Raw genomic sequence first — 13,625 nt, forward strand, 5'->3', positions numbered from 1 at the left:
GTAAAAATAAAACGAAGTATGATCTTTCTTCAATATTTTTCTTCAATTATAGGATATATTGATGTATAAAAATAATACAATTAAACAAGAAAATGAATAGCGATATATTCAATTAAACAAAGAAATACCTTGCTCTACCACAGATAAAGTTAAGTAAATACATTTATTTTGTAGCTTATTTAAAGAGGCTAGCTTTGGAAAAGAACTTGGAGGTGTCGCTGACGTGTTTTTTTTGTATTCTTATTTTTTTGTACAGCAATATATCCTATAATAAATGTCATATAATTGTCTTTACTACATGCACAATATACGCGATGCATGTCAAAATCAAGGCTAGAAAAAAATTGAAGAAAGATCATTTTTTTTTTCTACAAAAAACTATAAAGTTTGGGGGACTGAAAATTTGCATACTTGTTACCAATATAAGCCACATCATCAAGTGCGTCACATCGGCCGTGGGTTATATTATATTTTACAAATTACAGAAAAAAACTTTTTGACTCCAGCACCGATCTCACCGCCTCAGCTTACTCGCGTCACTGGTCACTGCCGCGTATTCAAAACAGGCGCTCCCTTCTTTGGCGCAAAAGGACCGGGTTTAAGTCCTATTTATTAAACTCAGCAGCTCCAGCAGCATATCCACTGTCGTTTGTGGTCAGAAAGGCTGCCGCGAAAATGCCTGTATCACCCGAATACGCAAGAGTGTCAGAGAGGATAACGGAATTTCCATTTTTGGTTATCGCGGTAGGTATTACTCAGAACATCGAGAAAAGCGTTCGTATACGGAGCGCCACTGTCGTCCATGGCGAATCAGTCCATAATACAATAATTCCGGACGTGGTTCCGCTTAATCCTGATTGCACATGTGTGCACGTGATTAAATAACTTTATTTCAGCAATATTACGTTGACTCTATTCGAAACCTGATTAAACAATTTTCGCTAGATAGAAAATAAATCCCGAACATAGGATAAAGCTATAATCATGAAAATTGTTTCTATAAATGTGTCATTTTATTTTGGTTCGAACTCTATTACTTTTTATTTTATTAAAACTATCCAAAAATAACATTTCTAGTTTAGGTTTCTCAGGACTTGGTTTCTCTCCGTTCCAGTTTAAAGCAATGGAAGTTATCGTCGTTCGATTTGAGGAGCACACTAACTGGCGGATCATGTACCCGGCCTCCCACCAACGGGTCTTAACAAAAAAGGGAGGTAGGAGAAAGAGCAGCTCATATTCGTTCAGTTACATTCTAGAAAACCACCTTCCTTTGCTGCTGGTACACATTCCGCTTCCATTCCCACCTCGCAACCGTTAAACTATTTAAGTATGATCCGCACCTATCCTGTGACTGCACCAGTGACTAGTGTAAGATGAAAATTAAATTAGATTACATTATATACTTTTTCTTGCACTGGTGCAGGTACTCAGATGGATGAGTGTAGTTTTTTTTGTTCTTATTTACTGACAAGATTTGCTTGACCAACTATATGAAACTAATTAAATAGTTGCAGCGAAAGCCTTGCTCATACAGTAGCAGGTTTCGTGTACTAACTACTAATGCTGTTCGTCGATTCACTCGCTCGTCGCTCACTCTTCCAACAAACGACCAGTGACTTTTACGCATTTAGCGTAAAAGTCATTAACTCTGTTCACGGCGAACATGCTAGATGCAGTACACCGCCACGGTAGCCGTAACACTGCACGAAACGCGTTGTTGTACTGTACTCAATCTATTGAACGATCGTTGCGTGTAATGGTACCACAGCTGCAGCCTATACAAACCACTATTTCAACCCCTTTTTAACCCTTTTTAACCTTTTGGACGCCAATGACCGATATATACGCACCGTAGGTTCAACGCCAAAGACCGATTAATCGGTCATAGACCACAGAGCAACATACTCGTAGACCTACGTGCACATGCATAAAGTTCAATTTGTTTTGACACTTCGGTGACGCGGCGTCTGGATGACAGCTTTTGTGTTTGATGCGGCGTCGAAAAGGTTAACGCATTCACTGCCAGGGGGCGTGGCCTAGGAACAAACTTGTATGACGGTGAACGCACATGTGCGTTGGGGGCAGTGAATGTGTTAAGGGATGAACTTTTTAAAACGCTGTAATTAGTTTTCTAGTTTTTAAATATAATACCTTTTTGCAAAGTTTCAAGTTCCTAGCTTAAAATAAAATTTGAACCACAAGACAAACTTTCATCCCCTTTTCAACCCCCTAGGGGTTGAATTTCCAAAAACGTGGATTCACTTTTTTTTTGTAATCGGCTATAATTTCAAAGCATTTGTAATGGATTCAAATTTTCAACCCCTTTTTAACCCTGTTAGGGGATGAATTTCGAAAAACGCTGAAATTAATTTAGCGTAAAAGTCATTAACTCTGTTCACGGCGAACATGCTAGATGCAGTACACCGCCACGGTAGCCGTAACACTGCACGAAACGCGTTGTTGTACTGTACTCAATCTATTGAACGATCGTTGCGTGTAATGGTACCACAGCTGCAGCCTATACAAACCACTATTTCAACCCCTTTTTAACCCTTTTTAACCTTTTGGACGCCAATGACCGATATATACGCACCGTAGGTTCAACGCCAAAGACCGATTAATCGGTCATAGACCACAGAGCAACATACTCGTAGACCTACGTGCACATGCATAAAGTTCAATTTGTTTTGACACTTCGGTGACGCGGCGTCTGGATGACAGCTTTTGTGTTTGATGCGGCGTCGAAAAGGTTAACGCATTCACTGCCAGGGGGCGTGGCCTAGGAACAAACTTGTATGACGGTGAACGCACATGTGCGTTGGGGGCAGTGAATGTGTTAAGGGATGAACTTTTTAAAACGCTGTAATTAGTTTTCTAGTTTTTAAATATAATACCTTTTTGCAAAGTTTCAAGTTCCTAGCTTAAAATAAAATTTGAACCACAAGACAAACTTTCATCCCCTTTTCAACCCCCTAGGGGTTGAATTTCCAAAAACGTGGATTCACTTTTTTTTTGTAATCGGCTATAATTTCAAAGCATTTGTAATGGATTCAAATTTTCAACCCCTTTTTAACCCTGTTAGGGGATGAATTTCGAAAAACGCTGAAATTACTTTTCCTGTATTCTAATAATATGCCTACATACAAAGTTTCAAGTCCCGACTTGAATTTTTTTTCAAACCTCATACAAACTTCCATCCCCTTTTTAACCCCCTTAGGGGTTTCGTTTCTTATCTCTTGTACACTTTATAAATGCAACTTGTTGTGCATATACAGGTTGGCTAAAAAATAAGTGCATTCCCGTTGCCAGGGAGGTTTTGGGATTATAGAAAAGAATAGAATAGAATAGAATATTCTTTATTGTATAACTGTGTACATACAAAGGTGGTAATTAAAAAAAATAAGTATCAACAGTTGCCTGCTAGGGCGTACAATTATGGTAGACAATCTACCTATCTTAAAACTAAACTTATACTTAAGTACCATGAAGTTATAAAATCTAAATCCGTGTTAAGTACATCGTTATATATACATAGGTATCTGTTAACTTGCAAAAAATTCATTGACATCATAAAATACTTTTTAATACAGTTGCTCAAAAAGTGCTACTTTCGTGGCTGTTTAGCGTGCGGAAAGTTGGTTTTCGCGAACTAGTGCTTTTTACTTTTCCAATTTTTTTAAATTTTTACTTGTTCCAATTCATGACTAAATATTGATGAGTGTTAATATTAGTTTCCTTTAAACGTCGTAATCAACATAAAAACCTACTGTTAATGTAAGAATACGAAAAATATGCATATTTCATATTTTATTACTTACCTCTTCATCATTATAAGTATTATAACACGATTATTTTTAATGTTGAAATACCGTACTTAATGAGTTGTCTGCGAATGGAACGGAACGCCTGTCAAAGAAGAGGCGTATTTTCTTACTGCAAGAATGTTTTAAGTTTCCAAAGGCAACATTCGATATTGTTTTTATAAATATACGATACACAAATAATCGTAAATAACGTTATTTAGGTAATAATAGTACAATGTTTTAATATTTACAATTGTTTCTGTCTTATAGAACATGCATTTGAAAAAAAAAACTTTCATTGAAGTGGGTTTAATAATAATAACAAAATCTATTCTAGTCGAATAAAAGCTATTATAAAAACACCTCTTTATAATGGGAATGTCAATGATGTCACAGAATTAATAATATAAAAGTTTCGACTTCCATTCCTTACTTGTTGCTTTTCTTATTTTTTCGCAACTGTATTAAAAAACGTCGTTCGATACACGTGCGGATATGTCATTCTTCAGTAATGACATACTTTCCGCACTAGCATCGAAATGTACTATTATCTATCAGCCAGTTCTTAGAGTCGAGTATACTGAGCACTCTGGGATCATAGAAGATAGATAAGTAGTAAGTTTTAATGATTGCTATTTATATTGAATAACTATTATTTTAATTGATAATGTATTGTAAATGTCATCGGAAGTATATTTGGATTATTTAATTTAAAAATTAATCAAATCTATGTTATGTTAAGTTTTGTAAAGTTCTTTTAAGTATTTAGTTATTAAGATTATCTTGCTATACCCTATTCAGGGTCCATGCTGTTACAATTAAAATGATCAATACACCTATATACATGTACCATGGATTGCAGTAAATAAATAAATGAATGAGTATATAAGTAAGTACATTTTCTGAGTGACATGCGTCGAAAATTTGCTTAACCAACTTTTTAACTGCTTTTGTACCTACATACCTATTTGTAAGTTTAAATTCGCAATGTGGAATAAGTGCTAGGGACTCGACGACGACAACGACCCGCTAGCATTAGCCGGTTTTTTCAATTATTATGACCCCCTACGCAACAAGAGGTGTTATTAGTTGTTATTTGTCTAAGGCACCATACCAAAAAATAAGCCGATTTTGAGTATTATAGTTTTCAATGTATATTGTATAAAAATACTTGTAAATGCTGTGCTGAGCTGTGCCACCTCTTGGTCAGCCGACCGCGTGACGCACCGGAACTTGCTGACTAATCACACAAAGAGATAATTTCCTTTGTTGTGCTATATAGTATTGGTATGCGAACTAGGTAAACTAAACGAACCTAGAACTCCGAAGCAGTAAATAAGAATGCAGCTGTTATAAGCCATAAATAGTAGATTGTATGACTTAGGGAATGAAACGATCCATTTTAGGCGAGGTGTGCTGTGCATATATAGCTACACGAGCCGGAACGGCGAGGGTCGATAGGCACAGCGAGGTTAAAATGGGTTTTATTACCGAGTTATACACTCTACTTTTCACTTTGAATAAAAAAAAAAACAACAGGAAGGTACTTATTTTATATTTTATGAAATATTAAAAGTACAATTGGTACAATTTTTAATATGTAGAGCTATGTTTTTCCCGGGTAGATTAATTGTATTCTGAGTCAATTGGGGAGGCGAAAGCGGTATTCCGGGCAGATTTATTGAATTCTGATTCGATTCGGGAGTAAATGTAGGCGAAATCAAAAATATGTATACATTTTTGCCCCGCTTTGCAAGTCTAATATGAAGCACTTTTAGAGCATGAGAAGTGAAAAGGTTTTATTTAGTACTTAACTATATAATAACAAACGGGAAAAAAAAGTATAAACTTTGGTAAGCGGCCATATCCATTAATAAAATACTCGTCTTCCACAAACGTCTGTATTTGCGACGTTGGGGTGGCCTTCTCAGACTGTCGGTCGTCTTATGGGCTGCGTCAGGTCGCGGTCCCATAATCATGGGCAGGGCTGTTTATAGTAATTTTGAGGACTATTTGGGATATCCATTAACATTATATCCCGGCCACATACTCGACGAGTGGTATGGGAAGTAGTGACGGAACGGAAGTATGCAACTATGCAGGGCAGTATGCGGCCATCACTACGTCTCTGCCTGCCTACTTCCCTCGCTATTTCCCATGCCACTCGTCGAGTAAGTGGCCGAGGTAATAGGCATATTGAGTTACCTATCAAGCACTGATGTCATAATGTAATTATTGTTTTAGAACATTGGAACAATGAAGATAATAATATTACAAGAATTTAATAAGACAGAAGGTCTGCAGAAAGCTCTCACAGTCATCTTTCCGAAGAAAATATTTTTGGAGCTAAAAAACAGGTACTTACTTATGTACCTACTTAAATTTTACTTTAGGTAGGTACCCGCCGTTATATATATTATGTCTGTTGGATAGATAGGTATATGAAGGTGTCCCAAGCCGGAGCTTTGAAAGTTGGAAGTTGATGCGGGCCGTGCGTTTAGAGCGGCGCGGTGTTTCTAAACGTCTTCCTACGGGAGCCGTTTATCTATGATGAAACAATGATGCCATGGTGTTATGGAAGAGGCTTTGCGCGCGACGTTGCCGCTCCGGCGCCGGCAAGCGCCCACCGCGGGCCACGGGCCGACCCGCGCCGACACCCGTCATATCGCGCGCCACCTTCCTTCGGGCGGCCGTGTCCCGTTTCCCCGCGCCGCCACAAACTTAAACTCGCTTTCTGCCGCTCAAAACCTGTTTGAAACAAAAAATATCTCGATTATAACTTCAGCAGGAATCGATTTACTTCCTAATGACCATTAATGTACTTTTTAAGAGAGTTGACATCATGTTTCAGTGATAACTTCGACAAACTTGAACAAAGTTAACAACTATTGGTGTTGTGTAAGCTCGCAGGCATGACCATGACTGAACGAAGCTTGCGCTAAACCGGTAAGTTAAACGGACTTTTCTTGAATTGTATCTATTTTTGAACATGTGCAGTGTAATAAACGCTTCATTCATTCTGTGTTCGGGTCAAGTCGAGACTTCTGCGAAGAGTGCGATGTAAAGTAAATAGATGGTAATCAGTTGATGACTAATCAATGTCCATTCCTTGGTGTGGTCTATGTGTATTTTATTGTCCGAGCGCGGAGCGGTCGAGTTGCATTCCCGGTTCGCAGGCGGCGATCGCAGGTTTAACAAAGAACTTATTTAATAAGTTGATTCTCGGAACCTGCCCGCCGGACACTCACAAAGCTATTGTCAAATTGTCAGTATTGTCACCTGCCTATCGCATTACTTTGATTGTCTTATGTTGTGCAACGGGAACCTCCTTGAATGTATTGCACTTCAATTTCAAGAACTGTGAAGTGTAAATAAAGTCCCGTGTGTCGTCCGCTTAGGTCTATTGCAGCTAATGAAAACAAATTAGTAGCCATTTCATAACGAGCAGTTGTTACGGGGGCGAGTTGAACAAGTTTAGAGCGGTTAGTTGTTGTTGTTCTTGACTTAAACCCAGCTTTTGCGCTAGAACAGCTAGAACCATTGTTCTTAAATGTATCATTTTTAGTTGTATTGCTTAGCGAATTCTTTTTGAGTAGATTTAATCACCACTGATCACAAAGCATGACTTTAATCGTAATCCTATGGGTATGAGTAATTTTTAGGTTTTACATAACTACATTTCTAATTAAAAGAGCCATACTCTTATGAGTAAGCTAACTGTAAAACCGTTAACTTTGCATCTCTTAACCTAAAACGTTCACTTTTCATACGTTCATGTTTAGCTTGGTATCTGGTGAAGATGCAAATTATAGGTAGGTACCTACGTACCTAGGTACATAAGTAACGCATAATGCATAATTCTACAAGCGCAATATTGACCATGTCATTGTGCGCGACTGTGACGCCCGTCTTCCGGCTCCGACTTATATCCAGAATTACGAATAGTTTGGCAGGAGTTTTTTTTTTTTTTAGGTTTGATTGATAATTCATTGAACTCTTAATAACGATAACATTAAATCATAAAAATTATAAGATTAATAAACGCTATGCGTTGTGATTGTTTTTGATGTATTAAATGCTTCATTAAATGCATTAGTCAATAGACATACCTTATCATTCTTATGTTTAATAATTGTAAATTCCATAGGAAAGAGGAACGATGATATGATAATAAAATTGCATGACAGTGCATTTTATCACAAGAACTAACTTGATTTATTGACATTCAAGGACCTACATAGTTTAGGTGAAAAATAAGGAAAAAAGTGTGAATCATACTTTCACCCTTCAGAATTTATATGTATTATAGTTATATTACAGTAATAATATAACTTATGCATAGGTTTGGAATGTATTGTTTACCGAAATAAAAGCCTATAAAGCAGAGGGAATATATTTCCCACATGATTTTGAACTTTGTTTCAAAGTGATAAGCTTCAGTTTTGCATAATTTCTGACATCCTTAGTATATTACTTACCTACACTACTACGTAGGTAGGCTTTAATTAACACCATCAACAATTTTTAAAGCTCGAGAGACATTTATATTGGGCCACTCAAATAAATTTAACCGAAGAGACATAAAGAACCACTTTAGGCTTAAAACACAAAGGCTTATAAATTAAATTTTGAGTATCGAGTCTACAAAGTTGTTTGAGAAATCCCCATGGAGCTTAGCAGTAATAAACTTCGAAAATAGAAAGGGATGTTATTTATTGCGAGTTTTCAAAGAAAACGCAAACAAATTATATTTCGATGTCATTTATTTGACAAGAATAGGAGATCATTATCTTACCGTTTTCATTCAACAATAAGTCCAAAGAGTTGTAAGTGGGCTTATAAAATCTGTTGGTTGCAGATGTTAGGCTTTAGGTAATACGTTTAATATGTCAATAATTATATAATAATTTACGTATGTACTATTAATAGTTAGATGAATTCGTCCAACTCGTGTTTATATAATTAAAAACCGGCCAAGTGCGAGTCGGACTCGCGCACAAAGGGTTCCGTACCATTATCTATAAAAACGGCAAAAAAATCACGTTTGTTGTATGAGAGCCCCCCTTAAATATTTATTTTATTCTGTTTTTATTATTTCTTGTTATAGCGGCAACAGAAATACATTATTTGTGAAAATTTCAACTGTCTAGCTATCACGGTTCATGAGATACAGCCTGGTGACAGTAGGACTGACAGATGCAGAGAGACAGACAGAGCGAAGTCTTAGTAATAGGGTCCCGTTTTTACCCTTTGGGTACGGAACCCTAAAAAAGCAATTATGGTTGGTACTGCTAGAATAATTCTATAGATATTGATAATAAAAAAATGATTTTAGTAATCTTCAAGATTTACTTATGTTGTTTGATAAAACAATTCAGAGAATCAAACAATTACGTCAAAGGGAATTCACGAAATTAACTTTTTTTTAATAATAAATAATATATTATTATTAAATATTGAACAGTCTGTTATTAGTTCTACCTTTGGCGCACTTATTAGGAACTTCAATTTGTCTTGTAAGAGACTGCTTACACTCGTATTAGATATCCTGTTTTAATGTGACCAAGCTTCAGAGTAAGGTAAAATAGGGGTCAGAAAAAAATACCTTTTTTGACTAAAACTACTAAAAATAAGATTGTTTGATCTTTTTACACAATGATTCATAAGTCGTGATCAGAAATATTAGTGTTTCTTACTCTGTACGTTTAGTATAAACAATTATAGGTAGGTACCTAAGAATATTCAAAAGTCTGTCGTATTTTGTCAGAAGCAATCACATGGGTATAACACAAATAAATAACGAATTAATGTAAATCAGTTATTATGTAAATTATAAAAAATACACATGTATTTGGGTATATCTGAATATTTCAAAATGTCGGGCAATTCCGGTAATGGTAACTTTCCATGGCAAACAAGCGGCCCCCGGCCTTAGGACGCCTGCAACTACAATCCAATTTGAATTTAAAAATTACCTGAATACACCTTATCAGGATCCGAACCCATGAGCTTCATAGGTAGTGTTACCGACTAAGCCAAACCCGTTACGTTACCTAAGAAATTAACTTGTAAAGATAAAATTTTCTCTACTGAGCTCGTTCATTTACAATGGCAGTCTGTTAAACAAAAGCCATTATTTATTTTGTGTGAGCGCGTGGCCTTTGTGCCTGAGGCTCACACACAATGGCCACGCGCTCAGGCACAATGGCCACGCGCTCACATGCTCAAAAGACATAATGGCTTTTGTTTAACAGAATGCCATTGTTAGTACAGGTAATTGAACGAGCTCAGTAGAGAAAATTTTATCTATATCAACTAGCTAATTGTCCATAGACGAGGAAATAAAATTAAAGTTAACGAATTCCGGGCGAATGAAAATACACCGTGTCTCTCAAAATTCGTCGAATATTTAAGACCTTAACGATGCCGTTACTCGACAATGGTTCCTTCCGAAGGAACAACGAGGCAAATAAGGACGTTTTATGCGTGGGGCTGTTTATTTGTTTAGATCTTACCTATAGATCCAGTTAGACTGCATTGAATACTTAGGGATGTTGCCTGTCAAATAAATTATTTCACACCATGCACGTATTAAACATCAGATAATTATTACAAAAACGTAGACAGCAGTTATTTGACACAATTTATATTTAATAAATTGGATATAACTAAAAACAGTATGCAGGTGTCTTGACCGTGACGTCACTTGTGCAGTTTTCATATTTATATGCACTGAATTTATAAAATCCAGTGGCTAATCGTTTCGACAGTTCGAGAAAAGAAACTATTTAATTTGACTAGTAAGAAATGTAGGTTGAGTAATTTATTAATATGCATTAAAATGAAAATAAATGATAAAATAATAAACACGGTGTATATTACATATCTGGCCATACTTAACGCGGTACATGTGTGCCAGATATATACCATCTCACAACATTAATAACCTCGAAACATGGTTATCCCATAGAAAACTTCGATGTCTTGTGTCCTTAATTTAATGTATTCGCAGTTACAGGGTAGTTTATGGATGGTCCAAATGGTCCAATACAGGCGGAGTACCTATAGCCAAATGTTGGAAAACAAGCTAGATAGTTTTTTTTTGTCAGAAGTCAACTTAGTCGACGCGATCCAATATCATACGAGTGTGACGAAAATGTTTCAATTTAATCCATTGTGTTAAAATTAAACATTGGTGCCATTCTCAACCAAAAGGGTACTTATTCTCGGTTGTCAATAAGACGCTTTTTCCATATAGCTTCAATTTGAAATTAACATTATCGACAAGCGACAATGTGGTACCTTTTGGTTGAAAAAGTCTGAAAACGAGTCTGATGCTTTTTCACTCTCGTAGTTTCAAATGGCCAAGGTGATGGTATATTCAATTAATTACATCATGAATATATTCATGATTTCAAGTGACCCTTTATCTAAAATTATTACTGGACTTGTGTCATTTGTGATGCTGTGTATCGCTATATAAAGTCGTTTTGTCACAGACATATATGTAAGCAGACTCAATCTACTTTGTGTCAATAACCATGCGCTGCATTTTTCTTGAAATGTAAGTATAGTCGTTCGATTTGTAGCTAACCACGAACGGCTAATCCTCTGTCTATTGTTAAGTAAAACCGCACGTGCTACTTAACTGCATAAAAAAAGGTTGGGTCGCTTTAACCGGTTATTGAATTACGACTCTATAGTAATTGGAATAAGATTCAAAATGGACTAATGGAAATATATTTTGCGAGGCTGTGTGTGGTCCCTCTACGGTTACTGAGTGCCAGCGAGTCGAACGCTACAGAACCAGTCTAAAATGTGTCATCGAGATGCGTAACAAAGGCGTGTTATCAGAGAGCGCACCTACACTGGTTTTTTGAGCGTTGGACTAGCCCGCGCTCAGGTGCCAATTAGAAAATAGACAAAGACAATGAACGATCCAATAGACCAGTAGACAAAGGATTAGCCGGTCGGGGCCAGCTACAAATCGAACGACTATAACTATTACCAATAAATAGATATAAAGCTAAAAATAAGACATTTAATTTAAACAGTTTACGACACCGTTTATTATTTTTATGAGGTGGTGCAATGTTTTAAAAATTCAAACCGTACAACACGAGCAAAATTAAACTTTTTAAATTAGGTAAGTACTATACCTAATTTCAAATGCCACGGCCCGATTCCATTTGTCCTTCATTAGGCGTAAACAATACGAGTAGTGGCAAAACCTTTTTTGCGGCGTACAAAACAGAAACAAAAGATAGGTACACGACTTTACTTCACTGTAGGTAATACCACCACATGCTGACTTTGAAGAACAGACCTTGTAAAGCAATTATTAAAAAAATAGACCAACATTATGGTTCTCTCTGTGCAGTTTTAAGTGGAATTGGGGCATGGCATTTGAAATTAGGTATACTTGTATAGATATAGAAGTTGGAGGCAGAGGTTTTAAAATTAATCGAATTATCCCTACAGTAAAAAAAAAAACGATGAGACTATGTCACTAAAACCACGGTTTTTCACACTAAACTCACTAAAGCCACAGATTAATAAATAGTTACTACGTAACAGATACATCATTCCCATACAAAAGCGAAAATACCTACGCTATAATAGCCTACAAAATCTTAATAATAATACCTGCTGCTCAGGACGAGAAGAAATGTACCATAAGTACGCGCACAAAGAGTCGAGACTGCCTTGCTCGCCGTGCGAGTCACGTGCCAACGCGTCATCGTAAGAATGCGCTAGGGTTGTACTGTTACTTATGTTATTATTGTAATAAAACGAATGTTACGAATCAACCATATGTTTTATTAGTCAATCAAATATTTAAAAACAACACTTATAATACCTGACTCAAAAAACTCCTTAATTTACGATTTATCTACTTATGTTCAAAGAAATAAATGGTGACAAAATTCATAAAGATAGATTTAAAATACTACCCACTTTTCTTCGTCTCTCGGAAATGAAAAAAACGACAAATTTTCTTTTGTTTTTTGACTTTTACATCCATCCTCTGCACAATAATTACGTGGTTTCGGCATTTCAAAGCGTAAGCGCAGGAAACGTGCGGTGCGAGCGCTCAGGCGGGCGTTCGGCGGCCCTCTGTCGGTTATATCGTCGACGATACGCCGAGCGGTAGGCATATAGCTCGTGGCCTTGAGCGAGTGAAGGAGGCCTGCTAAAGCACTATTGTGACAGCACTTACGTCGCTCAGATTTTTATATACCAGAAGCTCATTTTAAAATAATTAAGAAATACCAAATAGCAACAATACAATCCAATTGACAGCACCTGATGGCAAGCAAATCTTTTGTAATTTTATATAATAAAATCTATTAAAGCTTCATGTCTGTGCTTGAGTTACACGATAAATTTATTGCTAAGGCTAAGCCACTCTGAGATTTATTAGTCGGGGCTTGCTAGTGACAATGACATGCCAACATGAGAAATTAAATGACCCAAGGGATGATAATGAAGAAGGTCTTCGCTTTGCCTGTGTAACCTTTATTTTATTTTGACTAATTAACACATGAAATAAAACTATGAAAACGGATTATATCGCGTATATTGAATTTATAATACATCCCGACGTTTCGAACCCGTTACAGCGTTCGTGGTCAACGGGTGACTGAGGAAAAACTACAAAGTGCAAAAATACCCGCATACAAAAAATAATGAACCATTATAGATTATAAACTGGCTGGTTGTAGGTACATGCAAAAACTATTTTTTTTTTTCAAGTAAAGATATATAGCCACAAAAATACCCACAGTGTATATATATATGTTTACTTAATCTTGATCTATC

General features: G+C 36.4%; 1 protein-coding gene across 2 annotated transcripts in view; it reads left to right on the forward strand.

Moving 5' to 3' along the window:
- Positions 1-6,439: 6,439 nt before the first annotated feature.
- Positions 6,440-13,625, forward strand: part of LOC134754232 (carboxyl-terminal PDZ ligand of neuronal nitric oxide synthase protein) — a 215,009-nt gene continuing 207,823 nt past the window's right edge. The window contains exon 1 of one of the 2 annotated variants that reach the window (XM_063690410.1): positions 6,440-6,749. The gene's annotated coding sequence lies outside the window, so the exon portion shown is untranslated. The remainder of the gene's footprint in view (positions 6,750-13,625) is intronic. The other variant, XM_063690411.1, reaches the window with a different exon arrangement.

The sequence above is a fragment of the Cydia strobilella genome, chromosome Z (genome assembly GCF_947568885.1).
Source record: "Cydia strobilella chromosome Z, ilCydStro3.1, whole genome shotgun sequence".
Classification (NCBI taxonomy): Eukaryota; Metazoa; Arthropoda; class Insecta; order Lepidoptera; family Tortricidae; genus Cydia; species Cydia strobilella.